General features: G+C 43.4%; 1 protein-coding gene and 2 long non-coding RNA genes across 9 annotated transcripts in view; 1 reads left to right on the top strand and 2 right to left on the bottom strand.

Annotated features, from left to right (window-relative positions):
* GNB1 (G protein subunit beta 1) overlaps positions 1-7,240 on the bottom strand; it is a 40,548-nt gene extending 33,308 nt beyond the window's left edge. For 3 of the 6 annotated variants that reach the window (XM_064171937.1, XM_064171933.1, XM_064171936.1), the window contains exon 1: positions 6,882-7,239. The gene's annotated coding sequence lies outside the window, so the exon portion shown is untranslated. Of the gene's footprint in view, positions 1-6,023; positions 6,160-6,440; positions 6,582-6,881 lie in introns of those variants that run through there. The other 3 variants (XM_064171938.1, XM_064171935.1, XM_064171934.1) reach the window with 3 other exon arrangements.
* Positions 7,241-7,735: 495 nt separating this feature from the next.
* Positions 7,736-8,438, bottom strand: LOC135190509 (uncharacterized). Its single transcript, XR_010308551.1, has 3 exons — positions 8,170-8,438; positions 7,914-8,005; positions 7,736-7,824 (listed from the first exon to the last, which is right to left on the bottom strand). It is a non-coding gene; the product is annotated as an uncharacterized LOC135190509 (long non-coding RNA).
* The window catches only part of LOC135190508 (uncharacterized), a 39,498-nt gene continuing 29,954 nt past the window's right edge, over positions 7,778-17,321 (top strand). For both annotated transcript variants that reach the window (XR_010308549.1, XR_010308550.1), the window contains exon 1: positions 7,778-8,157. This is a non-coding gene — a long non-coding RNA (uncharacterized LOC135190508). The remainder of the gene's footprint in view (positions 8,158-17,321) is intronic.

Genomic DNA, 17,321 nt, shown 5'->3' with positions numbered 1-17,321 from the left:
CAATTTGATTTTGTAATAAGGATGAGAAAAACCATTACTGATACCTAAACTGGTAAAATATTCACAACTACTTTGGTAGAGCAGAGAAATATTTTGGGTTTACTCACATCCCTTCCCCCTTTGCTAGTGTGTGTGGGGGAAACAGAAAGCTGAAAATAGTGACAAAAAGTCTTTACACAGTTTTTAATATAGGACTGCATTACATAAAGCTACCAAAAAAAATTATCTAATCCATCTAATTACAGATAATTAATATTTTCCTTTTTTGGGAGTGCTGGCAAGCAGTACTACAGTTTTCAAGAAGACATCAAAAATATTCTCATCTGAGAGAAACATGATAAATATAACTGGCAAGACATTTCAGGCAAACTTTCTTCAGATCAGTACAGGAAAACACAGAAAATATTTAGCTATCTGCAAGTCAATTAACTCTTATATAGAAGCAGCTTGAAGCAAACTAACAGAAATGAACTACATCCCACATGAAAATGGCAACCAGATTTTTAATCACTCTCCTTTCCCTGCATTACCTGCTATTAGTTTTTCCCCTCATCAAGTCCTATATACTATCTCTGAAAATAATGTGAAGATTCAGCCTATCTTTACCACTGTCAATTACAGAGCCACCTTCTATCTTGTCTCCTTCAGTTTCCCTCAGATCACCTTCTTCAGGTCCTCAGCCTCATTTTCACTTATCCATTATTAGGATTCCAAAACAGGCACAGCACAGGAAGATCAAATTTTAACCCCTCAGTTCTGCCACACAGAACTGTAGCTCTTGTTTCCTAAGCCAGTGGCAAAGGACAAACCCCCTTGTTTTCAACAATTTCTTAGACAAAAAAAAAAAAAAGGAAAAAAATAATTTAAAACCAATTCTACCCAAGCATTCAATCACATTAAAAAAAATCTGAGCTCCTGGTTCAGCCAGTGGATTTTGCTGGTCCATGAGCCAAAACAGGCTCTGACTCGTGAGCAAACTGCCAACATTTGCTGACCCACAAGTCTTCTACGTGCATCCCTTATGTTCCCATTGAGTTTGATACACTGAGATGAATTTGGTTCCCCCTGTAAAGGTCCATGCTTATTTGAATAACCTTGCATCTGTCTTAGAATGCAGGCATGGATAGCTACCATGGAACAGCTGACAGAGGGTAACCCAGTCAGTAACCTAAAGCCAGGCCCCGTGAACATCTGCAACATCTTCTCATGCATTCCTATTTTAAGCCTGCTATAGTTATTGGTATTGGATTTCAACAGGACTTAAAACATCTGAACAACTGAACTATTTGCTTTGTAACTGGGTTCTCAAGCACTGAACTCCTGTATCTTGTCATAGCCTTGCCCCTCGTGAACTAAAATATCAATAACCAGGTTCACTGTGTAACATTTCGTACGTGATCCTTATTTTCTGCAACATTAAACTTAAGAGATCCAAACAATTGAGTGTACAGCCCAGCACTGAGAATCTGAAGAAATGATTCTCAAGTCTCCCCACAAATTACATTTCCATGATGTTCCCCAAAATATTACTTTTTTTTGGCTTACACATGCAAATCACCGTGCAGACATCCAATTACAGCATCCCCAGTAGCACTGAGAGTAAGATATACAAGCAAGCAACACTGTATCTTAGGTGTTTCCAGCTGGCATATATGAATATTGTCATGTCATTCCTGTCTAGCTAGGTTCAAGAAAGAAGATTCCTGGATGTCTAAGAATGTACTGGGCAAGGCAAACATCACCCCCTGTGCCTAGTACACTCAAGGTTCCAGATGCAGTCTTCTAATGAGGCAGAAATATCTAATTGTATTTCAGGAGACTAACAAATCCTAACACACTGTCTACAACTCTAACAAATGCCATAAACCCTTAATACAAATTAAAAGTCTTACAAGACACTAATTGTGAAGAACACGTTTTAGAAGGTCAGCTGTCTAAAAAAAAAAACAGGCCAAGAACATCTGATTGTTATGTTCCCAAAAATACTTTTAAATGTGTACTTTTATTCCTAGGCTAACCAGCTCCTTTCTCTCTACTTAAAATTCTTCTAATGCTTTAATAAAAATGCAGCATTCCACTTCAAAACCTATTTTGGAGTGTCCATATTTCTCTACTAGGAAGCCTTCCACAGTAATTTGAGTATTTTGGCATCTAAAGTAAAGGTACCTCTCATAGTCAGCTCAAAGCTTTTAAAAACCTCTTAACGTTCAGCTGAACTACCAGTTGGCTCAAGCATCTATGGATTCTGCATACATTCCTGTTTGGTGAAAAACAAATCCATGCACACAAAATCCCCAGCACACTAGACACCCTGGGAAGAAATAATAAATTGAGATACTATGTTAAATAGAAACAGAGGGGCTTGGGGGGATTTTTGTTTTCTATCATGACCTCAGCTAACACTACTTCCAACATTATCAGTGGGGAGAAAAAAAACATTTTGAATGGAATATGTATTCTTTTCATTTGGAGTCAAGCAATCAAAAGACTCCCTTAAAAAAAAAAAAGTAGTCCTCTTTATCTTCAATCATGTGCTTAAGGAAGGTTTCATTAACACAAGCTGCTTGCTTTCAAGGTTAGATTTCCCCCACATACACCTTCAACACAACGAGCAAAGTACTGTAAGAGAATACATACCAAAAACAATGGCATGAACATAGGCATCAGAGCCTGCAAAGACAACTGACTTAACACAATTCCACCACTTGAATGCAGGATTTCTCGTTTCAACTTGCGAGTAACGACCTAGCGCTAAATGCAAATCTTGCAACAATACGGCGTGCCATATGGCTAAAACTGGATATGAAAATTGAGAATATCAATTACCAATCCACTAATGCTGAGAGCCAAAATCCACAGACAGTAAGAATTTAATCCAATTCAGCGACTAGAACATCAGCTGAGCCCGACACACAGAAGAGAAATCTACTGCTGGTCTCCCTGAGAGCAACTTCCATTTTTTATTGCAGTAACTACAAAACCAGCTGAATGTAACACTTCCTTAACATTCCTAGCTACAGCATAAAAGCCTACAGAAGCAACACAAGCTTCATCTGAACTGGCATCTTGTTTCACACGATTGAGAAATCATAAGTATGCAAGAAGAAACAGTTGTAGTCGTTTTCCACATGAGCAAATCGAAGCCTCCAAAGCACCAGGAAGTTATTACATGCTGCAGCCAACATCATCTTGCTTCATTTCAGAAAAAGGCAACCTACAAACACAAAAAAATCTGTATTTCTGCTATAACTGAAGGATTCTGAAAGCAACTGAAGGATTTTCTTATTCTATTAGTTTAATTTTACTAGCTTTACAATTCGTAATAGCCACAGAGTATTTGTTCTTGGATGATACTAAAAATCACGCCACACAATTTTACACACTCTCTATTTATACACAACCTTAGTGGTTACCTGCACAAGAGAAAATCTCATTAAGTCTACACCTCACATTTTCAGATTTCCCCAAGATTTCAGGAGATGATTTAAAATCTGCTAAGATTTACCATGGAATTCTAACTTTGCTGAAGATTTCACGGCAGGATGCTTGCCACATACTGACCTGGCAGCTGCAAGGACTAAAAAAGGATAAATGCAATTTGTCTTACTCAAGACAGAATCCTACTCCACTCTACTCCTTCCTGATTCTGTCCTGAAAGGCCAAAGCAGTAGTACTAAAAAAACCTGCACAACTAGTTTTAAGTTCAACAGCACATTAAAAGCACCATCAAATGGAACTAATAGTTTATTGGACAAGTATTCCTGATTGCAAAATTATCCTTGACACTCTAAAGGCTTAAAGTGCATTCAGCTAATTCCAGCTTGCTTGCTTTCTTTTCTGGCCTTTAGTTTTTTTTTAAAACCCCACAATACCACAAGCCTCAACTGCAAATGAGCTCTTCTGCTTCCCAGCTTCCTTCTTTATGAAGTACAGCTGGGCTACTGCAATAAACTAACAAACAACTGATTATACATTAAGTCACAGATAAACAGTACTACAAAGGCTGGTACTACCAAAGGTTTGGAGGTCATTTGAATACAGGATACATAACAACCATTTCTTATTTTTATTGCTGAGAAGTGTATTATATTAAGCCTGAGTACAGTATATCAAATATTAACCAAGCTATTTTATTTAGGCTACCTAAGAAGCCTTGCACTACAGTGAAATGGCATCAAACTTACAAGCTGAGAGTGCATTTTTCTTTAAAAGATCCTAAAAAACACAGGGAAATGCTTTAGGAATTGGTGACGTCATTTTAAAATTAAATACTTCCAAGCCACAGAATTGTTTTAATATCCCCAAAACCTTCCTTATTCTTTCCCAGAACAAGAAGAGTTACCTAGAGTATGACAACGATTCCGGGTCAAAAACAGATTTAAAAGGCTCCACAAATTGCTGTCATTCTGAAGCAGCAGGGAGACTCTTTTGTATTACAGCAAGGTAACTGTCTGTACAGGGGCTGACGACTACCTGGCTAGCAGAGAACCAGCAACAGCACACAGCCCCAGCAGTCTTTGTATACCTGTGCTCTAGGCTTAAAATACCGTTTTTCAGCAACAGGCTTAGGAAGAGCCAAGACCATTTTGATGGTATTAAGCAAGCACTGCAAGGTAAAAAAGAAAATCATGTCACTCCTTTATCCAGGAAGAGCCTATGTGAACATTTCAATAAAACTATTTACTCCTCCCACCTAGTTCCTATCTGGAGAAGCTCACCAAAAAAAATGGAAAAGAAAAAAAAAAAACACCACCACAGATTTCTTCTAACGATCTTCCAAACGCTCCTCCTACCCCATATCCCCAAAAAACAAAGAAGAAAGCAAAGAGAATGAGAAAGTAAATCTAAAATACAATTACGAAATAAGATCTAGTTTGGCAAAGCTGTGGTGAGGAGGAGTTGAAAAATGAGAGCTGCCTTGCTGCAAACGCCATCTTGTTGCAGCTATTGGGCCCAGGCACAGAAAGATCCATTCATTCACAGCAAAAAGAAAATCAAACACACACCCTGGCTAATCTGCAGCCACCAAAACAACTACACTATTATCACCCCCTTCTTTCTCCTCTTCTAAAGCACACAAGAGAGAAAAAGCCACGAAAAAACTCCGATATATTGCATTTAGGGACTTGAGAGATTAACACATCATCTTCGTTTTCTCACATGTATTTCACATACGACTCGACAGCGTTTTGTCCTGATTCACATCCCTGTGCCTAGCAGAACAGCCTGAAATACAGGCTAGATCTCTCGCAGTTAGCTGCAGATATTTTACAGCACTAAAACCTTCGTTTTTTCCCAGGCTTACATCGCCTCTCCCAAGTTGAGCCACCTAGTCTGAAAAGCTGTTCCAATAACCACTTCAGCCTTCCATTTACAGCCCTTTCCTCCTATTTTCTGCTGTGCAGACAATACATAATAACGTGGCAGTCGGCATCCTAGAAAGGATGCCTTCTTCCAAACGAGTCCCAACCATCACTCCGTTGGGAGAACGATGAAATATCACATTCGTTAAAATTTCAGTTCATCTTCAGGAATGATAAATTGATGTCTTGCAACAACCTCTCTATCATTCCGATTTTCTTCTGGACAGGATTGTTTTAAATAAAACGTCTCGTTTCTTTCCTATTTACATACAAGACTCCACACCTCTTCTTTTCCTCCAAAGCTGTAGAATTAAAAATCCATCCCCTTCAGTATCTCTCATGCAGATTAAAAAAAAAAAAAACCAAACCCAAAAGCAATACTGAAATCCCTTCAACAAGCAGCTGGGAATTGAAGTAATATTGTTAACATATCCGAGGAGAAAACACCCTCCATGATCTTCGTTACTGCTACTACGGGCACACAAAAATATGCAGCACCGTAATACACTGGGGAACAACAAATATGCGGCTTAAATCCATCCTCGGGTCTGAATTTAAAGAGAACAAAACCTTCTCTACCCCTCCCTCCCCCAGGATACACAGCATGAACCCACCCTGCGAGCCCTCCACTGGATTGGGGGCTGCTGGCAGCAGTCTTACCCTGTTTGTCTCACCCCCGTCTCCTCTTAATCAGTTTTCCACCATTACAGCAGACACACCATAGCTTTTTTTTTTCCCCCCTCTTGAATCTCTCGCCAAATATTCCCTCTGCCGACTGGATCGCTCGGGAAACTCGCTTTTTGTATCTCAACGCGTAGCAGAACACACCTCAAACCACCTAACAGAGACCACTAGAGCGTAATTATAATTAAAAATGGAACCCCGCAAGATCCAAGGTCTCCTCCCTTTTCGCCTTAGAGCCTTCAAGAGAGAATCAGTCCCACCCCCACCTTTTTCTCCTCCTCCTCCAGCTACAAACACTCTTCTTTTTTAGGGGAAGCTGGAGCACCGAGGAGGTGGGGAAGCGCGGGGGAGGGGGGCTATTTCCAACCCCGCCATGCTAAGAGGTGGACAAACCATTAGCCGCCCTTCTGTCCTGCGGGGGCCGTGAAGAACGGGTGGGCGAGCAGGAGGGCACCGCCGCGGCGGGAGGCGAGGGGAAGCGAGGGGGAGCGCAGGGGTGGCCCAACCCGGTGCCCAGGCGACGCGAGAACCGAGAGAGGCGGAAGGGAAGGCCGAAGGGAAAAGGAGAAGTGCGGCAGCGAGGAGGAAGAGCGGGGGAGGGGAGCGGGGGACGGGCGCAGCCGCGCAAGGGAAGAAGGAACCGGGGATGAGGGGGGAGCTGGGGCCGCCGCCGGCGGGAAGATGGCCTCAGGGTGGGGCCGGGACGGAGCCGGGGGCTCGGCGAATAGGGCGGCGGCGGGAAGGCGCAGGAGGGCGACAAAGGGGTTTTTTTGCAGGACCCTCCCCACACACACACCCCCACTCCCGCTGCTTTCTCTCCCCTCAGACGGTTACCTGCCCTTCCGGCCGCTGCTCATTAACCGGGCCGGTACGTCCGTCGCCCGCGGCTCCTGCCCGCGTCCCGCCGGCCTGGGGAGGGGAAAGGGGGGCGGAGGAGAAGGAGGAGGGGGCGGAGGAGAAGGGGAGCAGCCCGCGCTCTGCCCGGCGGGTCCCGGGAAGGCAGCAGCGCCGGCCGGGGAGCCGAGTCGGAAGGAGAGAGTCGCGGGGGAGGGGGGTGTCGCTGGGTCTCGACTCCTCCTTGCGCGCTGGGTGCCCGCTCAGCTCCCCGCAGCCATCGGGAAGCGAGAGCCTGGGCGCGGTTAACCTTCCCCCCCTCCTCCGCCCCGCCCGTGCTGCCCGGCCAGGAAACCCCGGCTCGGCTCCGCTCCCCGCTCCGCCCCACCGCCGGCCCCCCGGCACGGCACCGCCCCGCCCTACCCCCACCGACGGCAAGTGCGGGCCTGGCCTCGCCGGAGGCTTCGCTGCGCCTCGAGGGGGAGAGCCGCCAGCACGGCCGGGAGGGGCCGCGGACACGGGGCGCGCTCCCGGGGCTCCTGCGCGCGGGCACGCACCGGCGGGCAACGCCCTTCCCGCCAGCCAGCCCCGCGGGCGGGGGGAAGGGGCCGCGCGCTGCCGCCGCTCTCCCGCCCACCGCGGCCTGGGTCGGGCGCGGGCCCAGGCGCGTCCGCCCCAAGCGCCAACAAAGGCCGTGCCGGGAAGCGGCTGTGGGGCACGCTTTGGTTCTGCCCTGCCGCACGTTCATGTTAGAGCCTGGCGCGAACAAAAGGGAAAGAGGCCTGAGAACAGAACCCCCACCCACATGGCGGCATTTAGATGGAGAAGCCCCCAGGGAGAGCAGGGCCTGCGGGAGGGGATCCAACGGAGTGAGGCCACGTCAGAAGTCTGGTCTGCTGAGGGGAGCCAGGGCTAGAGGTCCTGAAACGTTTCTCTGAGAAGACTAGCGAGCAGAAAATACCATCGTATTGCCATCTTGCCCTCAGGAAGCCGAGTGACAGCTCAGTAGACTTACGGCTTAGTGTGTGTTACCTCGCTTAGAAGAGTCCTCCCACAGCCAAAGTTTCCAGAACCACTTCTACATGTTCTCACAGGATGAGCATCCATCACTGCTCTGAAAAGCGCTGCACGGAAAGAGCAAAACAAAGAAAAGCCTAAGGGGTGGGGGAAGGCAGTTTCTGTTTTACAGACTGGGGCCTCGCAGGCAGGACAGATGTTAACCGAGATGGAGTAACTTCACATCAACACTCCAAAGATGTTCACTTAAGAATGGACAGTAAGTACGCACACGATGTTGCATCACTTTTCTTCCTACCAGCAGTGAAAATCCAGTTTTTTTCCCCCCCTATCTTGTTTATCCTTTGTCAGGAAGTAAGATTTACCTTACTGCCCACAAGTAAGTGCACAATAAAAAGTAAAAAGCCCCACACAGCATTACTGCAAAATCTGAATCAAAAACCTTTCCAGAAAGAATGGGGTTGTAATAAAATCTAAACTAGGGGGGGGGAAAAAGGTTAGAGCATCAATAGTTGCTTGCTTCTCCAGAATTGAAAGCAAACTCTTAATTGCCATCATGCTTTCTGGGAAAGATAGGTGTGGCTACCTGTAATTAGTAAGAGAAAACTAAGTTTGCCAATTAAGCTCCAGGAAAGTGAGTTGGCTGTTATTCAGTGGGTTGTCTATTGTTCAGGTTGTCTGTTATGAATAGGTATTAGAAGCTGGTGTGGTTAAGCCTTGGGTTTGCAATAATCAAATGTTTGGTTTAAAATAACCTATAGGCCACCCCCAAAGCTTTAATTCTTTGCCCAAATAACAAAATAAGAAGTTTACTGAAATTAAGATACAGGATTCATGAGTTTAAGTCCTGAATTGCTTATATTGCTGTCTACAACTACCTGAAGGGTGGTTGTGGCCAGGGGGAGGTTGCTCTCTTCTCTCAGGTAGCCAGCACCAGAACAAGAGGACACAGCCTCAGGCTGCGCCAGGGGAAATTTAGACTCGAGGTGAGGAGAAAGTTCTTCACTGAGAGAGTCACTGGACACTGGAATGGGCTGCCCCGGGAGGTGGTGGAGTCGTCGTCCCTGGGGCTGTTCAAGGCAAGGTTGGACGTGGCACTTGGTGCCATGGTCTAGCCTTGAGCTCTGTGGTAAAGGGTTGGACTTGATGATCTGTGAGGTCTCTTCCAACCTTGGTGATACTGTGATACTGTGATATTCTGTTCAGTAACCATGAGGAAAATAATTTGTTCCACAACATGTGATCCCCGCAGGTTGCTGATGGTAGATTTAGGCTAAAGATTTGTCTTGCATTCCTGTCTGCAAAATATTGGTTAAATATAAGTGCTGAGAAAACACCACAAGTTTAATTGGCAAAGTTTTCTAGAGATTACAAAAGTAGCTACACACTTTGCTGCAATGTTGAACTCAAAGAGTCACAGGGAGATTTGGAGGAGGCAAGATGCAGGATTGGTTGGTTTATTTTCTTTAGGTAGAGATTGCTTTGATGTATAGCAGAGATTAAAATGCCTGTTTGGGGATGCACCACCTTTTGGGGGAAAAGAATGATCATTTACTATGTGGGGGGGGGAAAGTATGCTGCATAAACTTTTTTTTTTTTAAAAAGAAAGAAACTGTATTCATGGAAGAATACAATTTCTTTCCTAAGGAAAATCCGTGAATCTTCCAAGATGTTGTGGAAGGTTTTCAGCTAACACTGGATCGTACAGCAGAAACCTGTGTAATGAGCAAAAATGACATTCTGAGGTTCATAACAAACAGCAAATCCCATTTTGTTTCTTCAAGAGAACAGTGGCACCAAGATTTTCTTACTGGATGAGAAGAATTGTTTGAATTAATTGTATCACAAGAAACTAGTGCTTGGTTGTTTTCGTTGTGTGTGCCTCCTCACACAGATCACAGGATGTCAGGGGTTGGAAGGGACCCAAAGAGATCATCAATTCCAACCCCCCCTGCCAGAGCAGGACCATCCAATCTAACTCAGGGCACACAAGAACACATCCAGACAGGCCTGGAAAGGCTCTAGAGAAGGAGACTCCACAACCTCTCTGGGCAACCGTTCCAGTACTATGGGACCCTTAGAGGAAAGGAGTTCCCCCTTGTGTTGAGCTGGAACCTCCCATGCTGCAGCTTACATCCATTGCTCCTTGTCCTATCCCAGGCAGCAAGTGAGCAGAGCCTGTCCCCCTCCTCCTGACCCCCTGCCCTCAGACATTTAGAAACATTTATTCAATCCCCTCTCAGCGTTCTCCAGACTATACAGCCCCAGGTCCCTCAGCCTCTCATCAGGCAGTGCTCCAGTCCCCTCATCATCCTTGTAGCCCTCTGCTGGACCCTGTCCAGCAGATCCCTGTCCCTCTTTAACTGGGGAGCCCAAAACTGAAGGCAGTACTCAAGATGAGGTCTCACCAGGGCAGAGTAGAGGGGCAGAAGAACCTCCCTTGGTCTGCTGGACATGCTCTTCCTAATACACCCCAGGATCCCATTGACCTTCTTGGCCACAAGGGCACATTGCTGTGCCATGGATGTTCTCTACCAGCACTCCCAGGTCGCTCTTCACAGGGCTGCTCTCCAGCAGTCACCTCCCAACCTGTACTGGTGCAGGTTATTATTCTTCTCCAGATGCAGAACTCTGCACTTGTCCTTGTTGAACCTCATTTGGTTCCTCTGTGCCCAGCTCTGCAGTGTCCCCAAGTCTCGCTGAATGGCAGCACAGCCTTCACCTGAATCAGCCAAGCGTCCCATCTTAATGTCATCAGCAAACTTGCTGAGCAGACTCTGTCTGTCTGTCCCCTCATCAGTGTCATTGACAAAGATGTTGAATAGCACCAGACCCAGCACACTGATCCCTGGGGGACTCCACTAGTTACAGCTCTTCAGCTGGACCTAGCACCATTGATCACCACTCTTCATACTCTATCTTGTAACCAGTTCCTAATCCATGTCACTGCTCTTCCATCTCACACTTCCTGAGCTTGCTCAGTAGGATGTTATGGGATGTGGTGTCAAAGGCCTTGCTAAGGTCAAGGTAGATACTTACTTCATATCATTCTGTTACATGCTTTGAGCAGTGAGACTGTTATAGTACCTCAAGGTTTTGTTGTTTTAATAAAGTACACATTCAGATCTTATCCCTTCCTAGGAATCTCCTGGTTTTGTTTGCATTCTAATATTTATGCATTCTCTGATGAGAATTAAAAGGAATTTCTGTTCACAGATCTGTGCTTTGCCTCCTCTTTAGATCCACAGATCTGGGGTAAAGGAGCTGCCCCAGCCAAATGTGTTTCTACATGCTGAGTGTAGCCTCATATACACACAACAAGCTTTACACCACACCTGTTCTTTTGTAAAGATACAACTGATGCTCCTCTTTCTGATCCAGTGACTTAATTATATCTTATTCTTCAGTGAAGAAGTTGATTGATATATAGTAATACTACTAGTATGGTAAGGGATTATGAAGACTATGAAGGGTTGTTTACAGGGTGGAGGGTTCTTTCAGGTGGAGTGGGTGGGGATTTTTTTCATGTTTTGTTCTATAAATCTCACTGGGCAAATCAGTTTTGCTGTATTTTAAGAACAGAAGAGGCACATATTACTATATGCAGCACAGTGTTTAATTAGGACGAGTTTATATCATGTAGAGTCCTGTGCTGGAAGTCTGGAAGTCACTGTTAGGGCTTTTTTTTTTCTTCTTCTTCTTCTTTTTAGCCTTCCTTATTTTCTGTGTCAATAGATAGATACAGAAACTGTCCTAGACCTTAGTGTTCAGTGCAAGAGTAATTCAGAGCAAATCACCAGAAATGAATGGCCTTTGTTAATGTGTGTTTGTTTCTGTGTATTATAAAAAGTTTGTTTACAAGAGAAAAAAAAAAAGGATGAAAATATCTGCTCACACCCAAAGATCCAATGTACATAACTAACAAAACCAAATCTTTATGGTGGTGGTTTTTTGTTTGTTTTTTATTAGTGCACTTTGAAGTACCTCCTGTAGCCAAAACAAATTAAAATACCTAAGATAGGTGGGAAATGTATCTCACAATTTCACAGTATAGTGACAGTTCTCAAAGCTGGGCCTTCCACATGTGCTAGGACTAGGTCAGTCGAACCAAAAATAGAACTTCTCCTGAAGCTTTGTTTAGAACTGAAGAAAACCTCTCCCCTAAGCAAGTTCCTCCATAGTTCTCAGTTACAACATTTCTTGCACCTTTTTCTCAATCAGCTGATGTTAACCCTTTCACAGGAGCACACTGAGTGAAGTGAATCTTAGGGCAGTTTCACTAGTTTGTTTCTTCAGCTGTTTCAACTGTGATGACAAAAATAGCCAGATCTGCCACCCCTGGTGCTACCAGAGCCCTTGTTCTTGCAGGCTGCTCTGCCACTTAAACCTGACATGTTACAGCTCCACCACAGCACACCGGTGGCGAGGCTGTGAAAAATCATTGTTTCAAGCCTTTTGTGGAATGCAAAGAAACTGGTTGTTAAAATGAAAAATGGCTCTCAGTGGTACTGTGAGACTTCTCCAGATGGGGAACAGTTACACCACACATAGCTCTATACATTTACCAGCTCCTAATTAACAGGACATCTGCTTCAGCAGAGCCAGTGGTTGCACACACATCCAAAGCTGCTCTCTAGCTCTCAGCCTCCAGGCTCTGCTTCCACTCTGACATGTGTGTGACTGCCATCAGCAGGTACAAATGGAGGCCAAATGGAGATGTGTTTTCCCTCGTGGACACCTATCCTGAAGCTACAATAGCAACAAAAGGCATTGTTAAAAGCATCTTAGGTATTAGATTCTACAGTGCATGTGTGTCCATGCATATATATAGATTCCATGAGAGTTTAAAACCTTTGTGAAGTCTAGATTTAGGAATCTTCACAACAAAAAATGCCATTTTTCTTTCCTCATCTGCAAAAGCCTTGGACTGTGTAACCTAAGAGGAGTACTCTCAAGGAATGGAAGTCTTGGAATGCTTCCTATTTAATGGCTTTCTCATTTCTGTACCATCATGGTCATCAGACCTGTAAAACTTTGCCTCACATCTGCAGGATGCCACATGATGCAAGTGGCTCAGAGAGCTGTGCATGTCCTGTTCGGATACCTCCTTCAATTGAATTTGTGGACTAGACAGGTTATGTTAATGCTCTGCTTCAGGAATCCCAACACTTTCTGTTGGGTGTATGGCTGTGTCTTTAGCAGGAGGGTACAACTGGATTTTTGAGTCTAGTAGCTCATGTGCCAGGTAGCCATACCCAGTGATATCCTTTGAAAGCTATAGAAGCTTCACCTTGAAATGAGTTTGTTTGATTTTCCCCCCTTTGTTAGAGTATGAAGACTGTTCATTAAAGAAAATAAATAAATAACAGCATACTGAATAGAAATGCTCAGTGAGACCAGGCAGAGCAAAAAGTAGGAGTAACTGTCTCCTTAGTTACATTCTGCATTCTCACAGTTCCTTTCAGTTTGCCTATTACTATGGAACAAAAGAGTTATTTTAAGCGAATTCTGAGAACAAAGCATAAAATTAGCAAAACCATTTTAGTCTGAAGAGAATATATTTGACAGGATTTTAAGGTAGAGGGAACTAGTTTTGAGAGTCATGTCATTTAGAGCAAAAATCCATATACCTGAGTTTCCAACTAATGCAGTCTTGGAACATGATATTGAACTTATGGTATGGATTACAACATTTTATCTGTGAAATGGATTCAAGAACAGTTAATTCAGAATTATTGAGAGACTTTGCAAGTTGCTTCAAAATCCTTTAAAGAAATCCATTCCTGTCTGTGAGTGGAAGAGAGTTGTGAAGGGCCACAGCTTTGCTATAGATTTCCTTCTGCTGCACCATTGTGCATGTGTTACTGTGAATGTAGTAAGTGACTGTCTTGTATCTCTGATTCTTGACAGAGGGCAAATAAGCTACATGGGGCAGCATAAACTGGTCCACACGTCCTGGAGGACATAATGGAATCATAAAATCAATCAGGTTGTAAGAGAGCTCCAAGCTCATCCAGTCCAACCTATCCCCCAGCCCTGTCCAATCAACCAGACCATGGCACTAAGTGCCTCATCCAGTCTTTTTTTGAACACCTCCAGGGATGGCGACTTTTTCTCATAACTTCTAGCTGAGGTAGTATTGTTTTCAGAGCAAAACTTGTTCCTATTGCCTCATGACCATTTTTTAAATCAATGCCATAAACATCTCTGACTTCAACAATCTTAAAAATATATTGCCTAGTTGCTAGGTGTGATTGTTATGTTTAGCATACCTTGAAGTATTTTTTAAAGCCAAAATGTATCACTGCTGTTGTGTTGGCCAGAGGAAACTGGTGTGTAACAATGTGAAATGATTTAGCCACTACAACCCAGCAGCTTATGGGAAGAAGTGAGATGAATTGTTAGGGTTGCTTGAACCTGGATCTAGTGTACCTTGCAGTCAGAGATACACTCAAATGCACACACTTAACATCTGCCCTTAAGTGGTTTGAGTAAAAGCCTAAAGCCTACTATTTCCCCATTTAAAGGGCCTTTCCTCAAGAGGATCATTGTCTTACTGAGCATCTAGCAGAAAAACAACTGGTACCCTAGAGATGATGAGTTTAGAAACCACATTGCGAATTCAGCCTAGCTACTAAAGTTTCCGTGATGTCAGACACATTACACCTGCAGTGAAGTCTACCTGTGAGAAATACTTCCAAATACAGGGAAGAATTTGCTTACCTAGTTCTGTGTCTGATTCCTGTGGAACATTCAGGCACTGGTATGTGTGTGTCCTCGTGAAGCCACTACCAAATGTTGGGGTGACTGATGATAGCACTACGTGTTCAAAGAACCTCACCTTGTTTCATTGCTTCAGTTGAAGGGGAGCTCCAGTGCTGGTGCAGATTCCAGAAAACCACCACTCTTGGAGAATCTCTGTTTAGTCAAACAAAACCTACTTGTGATACAGGAAGAGGATAAGCCATGCTTATAAAGTTCTATAGTTGTTAATCACAATAGGTAGTGAAATTAGTATATTCAATAAATTGAAAGTAAGTCTTTATTTGTGAAAGTCTACTGGGGACTGAGTAAAATGCAGTGATGAAAAGTGGTCTGAACAATTAGTAGACTTCTTTTGTCTGTATCAAGCAAAGCTGGCACCTGAAATCAGCCCAACTTCTGTCCTTGCAGTAGAAAAGAACTCAGAGAACAAAACCTGCATGCTAATATGATTATTTGAGAAGCTGCTCCAGAAAAGTCTCTGTGAATGTTATATAAGGTGTGTAGGGGTTATTCATAGACTGCATGACAATGGAGGCTCCTTAAGTGTCCAAAGAGCTTTAGGGGCTAAAGATACAAAATGATTAAGTGACACAGCTGGGCATGAAGTCATGAGAGAAGCCATGGGAGACGTGGTCCCACGTAGTGTGGCTTTAGTTATGTGCACTCCCTGCTGTGCTGGCCTTGGACAGGAAAGCACTGCAGAGAAAGCCTAGAAGAGAAAATTGGTTCTAATGGTACATTAAACCACAACGTGATCAGGCTGAGTGATACAGTGCTTCTGAGAAAGACCTGCGTATTGTGCTTCCTTACTCACTGAAGCAGAAGGAATTAGTATGAGAAATTCATGAAGATCATGGGAGAAGTGCAAGGGAGGACTTTCTGTACAGAATTGAGTTGTAAAGCACCAAGCTAACAAAATCAAAGTGTGAGCCTTCATGACTCCTATCTACCTTGCTGTTCAGTTGCTGCTAAGAATGAAAGACCTTGCTGCAAAGGTCTGCACTTGTGTCTTTGAAAATTCACATCCTTTGAAGGAGAGGGTGTGGTGAGTCTTCTAACGTACAGAAAGAGAACTTTCTTGTGACCTCTGGGATTGTGTTATTGTAAACATCCCAAGTCTCAAAACACTTGCTAGCAAAGATCTCGATTCTGCACAACCCTTCTCTGTGAGCACCTGTTAGAAAAACAGAAACAAAGAAAAAAGGTGCTTATAAAATTCATGTTTCCAAGCAACAAAACAAAACATACATAAAGTGAAACATCTCTCAAGCCCCTGCCCAAGGGAACTGACAGAGGCAGTTGCCTAGTTAGCAGAGTCTGACTTTCAGAGACCAAGCAGTACTATTGCATGACTTCAGGGGAGATTTTAAGTTGCAAGAGTTTCCTCTCTCTCTCTTAACAGACAGAATTTCACTGTGCATGCTCAAAAGCTTAAGCTGGTTATAGAGAAATACAAGATCAAATAAAGTCATTAACAGATTGGTGAGCGTACTTTCCAGCCTGGCCTCCCATGACCTGGGCAGTTTCAGTTACTCAGCACTGGACAAAAAGGAAGGTGCACAGTATCTCATAACTTCCTTTATTAATTTATAGAGCAGTAATGTAATTTTTTCATTTAATTCCACCTTTACCCCCAGTATCCACAGACCAGCTTGATACTAAATCTTGTGTTGAAATCCATAAAATGTACTTTTGTGGTTTTAGGTCCTGGCTTTTATTTCTTAGAGAAATAATCCCATTGACAACACTGGAAATAAGACACAGGCTGTATTTGGTTTATATACAATATAGATCTTGCCATACTCTGCATTTCAAATACTGTCTCTTAGCATCTCCTTGGAGCTAACCATTGTTTATGAGTGCAGTCATGTAAAGGAAATCTAACTTTTGTTTTCTTTTTATCCGTGGTTCTATTATCTCTATAACTCTCCAGCTCTCCTCAGGGGTGTCCTTACATGGTTTATCTTAGTTGTCTATCTTGTTTAAAGAAAAGTCCATTTAGAGTTTATCCTGCCTGCAGAACAGTCTTGTTGATAGTTCCCCTATATAGCACAAAATGAATGGGTTATGGCTGCTTCCAGAAGATAGGCTTGGAATTCAAGAGTGGAACTCTGTATTTTGAGTTTTATTTGTGGCTTAGATGTGGAGGCTGATTTTGGATGCATTACTTAGCTCTTTGCTTTGTATGCACCAATGGGGAATGGACACAGTAATACACAATGGTGTTGCCAAACTTAATCCAGCAACACTTTCAAAGTACTTCAGTATTCTTGGATTGGAAGAGATGAAATTGTTGCTGCTGTTACTGAATTCTGTTTCTGAGCTCTGGAAATAGGATTCAGAATTCATTGGCAGGGATGTGTGATGAGAAATGTTACATTCCTCCTCCTGTATTTTGCATGTGGATATGTCTGTTTGTTTGAGCCAGTAGCAAGTTTCTCTTTGGGGAAAAATTTATGTTTTAGTAAATAAACAGCAAGGAAAACTCATTTTTTATACAAAAACAATTACACGTAATGGAAAAAAAACAAGCCCCTCTACATGTATATTTTTGCTTAGTCAAGCCACAATATTTATTGAAAAAATAATTTTGATGGGAAATATTTTGATGAACCTTAAAACACAAACAGATTTGGACTGAGATATTTTTGAAGGGTC

This window comes from Pogoniulus pusillus, chromosome 36 (genome assembly GCF_015220805.1).
Source record: "Pogoniulus pusillus isolate bPogPus1 chromosome 36, bPogPus1.pri, whole genome shotgun sequence".
NCBI lineage: Eukaryota > Metazoa > Chordata > Aves > Piciformes > Lybiidae > Pogoniulus > Pogoniulus pusillus.
Note: the sequence above shows the minus strand (reverse complement) of the source record. Positions and strands in the feature narration are given on the sequence as shown.